The sequence below is a fragment of the Elephantulus edwardii genome, unplaced genomic scaffold (genome assembly GCF_000299155.1).
Source record: "Elephantulus edwardii isolate Elephantulus edwardi_28Jun2011 unplaced genomic scaffold, EleEdw1.0 scaffold00041, whole genome shotgun sequence".
In the NCBI taxonomy this organism is placed as follows: domain Eukaryota; kingdom Metazoa; phylum Chordata; class Mammalia; order Macroscelidea; family Macroscelididae; genus Elephantulus; species Elephantulus edwardii.
In genome coordinates this window covers 6,141,139-6,145,096 of record NW_006399791.1, presented here as the reverse complement: position 1 = coordinate 6,145,096, position 3,958 = coordinate 6,141,139, and positions in this window count along the sequence as shown.

The following is a 3,958-nucleotide window of genomic DNA, read 5'->3' as shown; positions in this document are numbered from 1 at the left end:
ATTGTTTTAAATAACGTTTGCTGTGAGTATTCTCAAAGGGGGTACTTACAACAGTGAGTTAAAGTTTAATAGTTCCTGGAAATATCTCCCAGTGGCCCCAGTGCAAGATGATGACAGGCACAGTGTTAGTCATTAGTCTGCTCAGAAGTATTCTGATTGACCTTTCTGTCTCGCTGTGATGAGTGAGGCCCGGAGGCCATTATTTCTAATTCATTTTCAAACTTGTGTTCCTGGCTTCAAAGTGTCTGAACTAGAGAAATAGAGGTACTTTTTTTGTAAACTGTGAAGCTAGAAAGCCCTTCAAGACAAGAAGAATGAAATCCACAACTGAAGACTGCATGAAATTAGCTTATGACAAAAGCTGCCAACAGATGACTGATCTGGCTAAATCATACACTCCAAGATTTTTTATAGAAGAAAAGTCAGAGCAAAAACACTCCTGCTCTTTCAAAGGAAAATGTGAACTGGGGGTGTGGGTGAGGGCAAGGGAGGAAAATGTGCAACAATGAGTGAATGGAAATCCAAGTTATTTATAAACATAATAAAATTTCAATTAAAGAAAAAAAATACTCCTGCTCATCTCCATAAAGTAGCAAATTATAAGACTCCTGCTTTAGCTCCTAATATATGTTGTTGTTGTTATGTGTCATTGAATCACTTGCAACTCATAGCTACTCTATATACAACAGTTCTGAACCCTGTCCTGTCCTATGCCAACCTTATTATCTCTGACACGCCTACCCCTATTACCCCAGTCACTGAGTTAACCCATCTCATCGAGGGTCTTCCTCTCTTGTGCGGTCCCTCCACCCTCCCAAGCATGATGTCCCTCTCCAAGGACTAGTCCCTCCTTGCAACATGCTCAAAGTATGTCAGATGAAGCTTCAGAATCCTTGCCTTGAAGGAGCAGCCTTTTTTCACCCTCTCCAGGACAAATTTGTTTGTTCTCCTAGCGGTCAATGGTACATAAAATACTCTTTTCCAGCACCACAGCTCAAAGACATCAATAATTTTTCTATAATCCTTAGTCACTGTCCAGCTATCTGATGCATAATAAGTAATTGAGAAGACCATGGCCTAGATCAGGCATACCTTAGTCTCCAGACTGACATCATTGCTCTTCAGTACTCTGGAGAGGTCCCTGGCAGCAGACTTTCCCAATGCAATGTGTCTTTTGACTTGCTGGAGCCAAGCAAACTAAAGCTGTTAACACAATCTCAATCTCTTCACCATCTATCATGATGCCACCAATTGGACTACTGGTGGCAATTTTGATTTCTTGATGTTGAGCTTCAATCTGTATTTAAGGCTGTAGTCCTTGACCTTCTGCAGCAACTGTTTCAGGTCTTCCTTTCAGCAGTAGGAGCTGATGCAATTATATTACTCCATTAGTTAACTCATTCGTACAGCGTTGGAGTGGACTCATGGCTGATGGTCCAGCAGCATTGTGGGAGGCTCTAAGTAGCACGGAAAGAGACTGCTCATATTTCTCCTTCGGAGTGGTGGTGCCACCTCTGGGGTTAGCACCACCAGATCATCGGAATTCTGTGGGTGGAATGGTCAGGGGGATGCAGAGATGTTTTAAAATGGAATAATTACTAAGTTGTAGGCCCTAGGGCACAGGCTTGTGATATCTGTACAGAAGATAATTGGTTATGATGGGAATTTGCAAAGACCTAAACTTCCATAGCCGATCCACCCAGAACTCTGCCTCCTTCTCCAGAACCTGACCTTTCCCCTCTCTCCAGGCCTCCTGCTGTGTCACCTTAGCACAGCTTATATCAGCCTACAGATAAAGACTGCAAGTGAGAATCATAACAGCTTCCTTTTACTGTGCGTTCAGTGTCAGGCGCTGTGTTAAGCAGTCTACCTCCTCGATTTTGCTTCATCATCTCAGTCACTGAAGTGAGCAGGAATACCAGACGCCCACACATGGCTCCTTCCACAAATCCTGAGACTGTTCCCTAAAAACTCAGCTTTACACACGGGGTTGTTGGTCTTGACTCCAGTCTTTAAATCCTTCTTGGTGGGCTATAATTTTTTGTTGTGCATTTCAAGATCTTATTTAAGAACCATGAGATGCCACTTCATACCCACTAGGATGGTTATCATCAGAAAAGTGTGGAAAAAATACTAGTGAGGATGTAGAAGAAACTAGAGTCCTCATCTATTGCTGTTGGAAATACAAAATGGCTGTGAAAAGCAGTCTTGCAGCTCCTCAAAAAATTAAACAATTACCAAACCACCAACACTGAGTTGATAGAGACCCTTCAGCTGGGTCTCCAAGGCTGTAAATCTCAACTAGAGGAGACTGCCTGCCTTTCTCTTACAGAACAGCTGGTGGATTCAAACTGCCAACTTTTTGGTTAGTAGCACAGTACACTATGCCACCAGGGGTGGAAACTCCAGAGACTCGGACGCAGGGGCCCAGCTACATGCACACCAACGTGCATGGCCCCAAAGTGCACACAATCCACGTGCCCACCAACAGGTGAATGTAGAAAACAAAAAATAAAAATTAAAGGCAAAAAAAAATTAAAAATACTAAACATTGAAAAAAGGAAAAAGGCAGGCCAGGCAGCACATGTGCCTGGATATGTACAGGCTGAGTTACTGCAGTCTTACTACACCATGTGCTTTAAAAAAGAAAGAAAACACCTTTCTAAAATTTTATCAGCCTTACATTTACTGATTTAAAAAATGAATTTATACATGCATTTTAACATGTACATGTCTCTCTAGAATTAACATTCATTAAAAATTAAATCAAATAAAGAATTTAAAGAATTAAACCAATCAGCTTTGAACCCTATCACTATATTTATAACATACTATAAATAAGATATGCTAATGAGTCAGTCAAGAGCTAATCAGGAGGATAACCAAAGTGCTTTGGAAACTTTTATGCAAATTACAATAAAAGTAAAATTTTTAAAAAAGCTAATCAGGAAAGATAATGATTTCTGTTTAAAATTTAAACCTCTAACATATGGGGATGAAATAGCCTATAACGAAGCTGCCAACTTTCTGCTGGGTATTTTTTAACACATTTTTCTAACCTTTGTCTTGATCATCTAATGCTCCTATAAAAGGAATACTACAAGTGATGGCTTTAACAAACACATTTATTTTCTCACAGTTTAAGAGATTCCATGTCTGATTTGGGGTGCTGGCTTGAGAGGCAGGTTTCTTCTGTCAGGTCTGAATAAATGTCCTTCTCTTGGTTCAGCATGGTGGGCCCAGCATTCCCTGGAGACCTCCAGGTATCTTGGTTCAGCATGGTGGGCCCGGCATTCCCTGGAGACCTCCAGGTGTCATAGCATTAATCTTTCTCCGGACCTAGGAGGTTCACCATGAAAGGACCCAGTCTGGCGTGTGTGCTCCACTCCCGTTCTTCTTTCTTGGTGGTACCAAGGTTCCCTCACCCTCTACTTACTTATTTCTCTTATAAGACAAAAGGTGATGCCGGCCACATCCCAAGGAATCTCTCCTGATAGCAGATCAGAGATGCGACCTCATTCATGAACAGTGTTACATCCCAACTAATCTTTCAAGTGACCGGCTAATCACTTCTCAGATCATGTCATCATTAAATTCTATGTCCCTGAGTCAGAACTGATCCAAAGTTGACCCTGTGGATTGGTCCCTGTGGAAACAGGTTTTCAGAGGCTTCAAATCACACAGGACAAGACTGCCCGTCTTTCTTCCTTGGAACAGCTGATGGATTTGAACCACCTATGTTTGGGTTGGGTTGGCAGTGCAACTCTTGAACCATTAGGCCACCAAGAGTTCCCTCACATCATTGCAGGGGATGATTACAGGATCATGTTTGATTCGACCTCATTTTTTTTTTTTTTTATTATATTTTATTAATTTTCATAAACATTTACAGAGATTTTGGGCTTCCACTCATTCATTGTTGCACTATTCTCTTTACCCTCCTCCCAGTTTGTTCTTG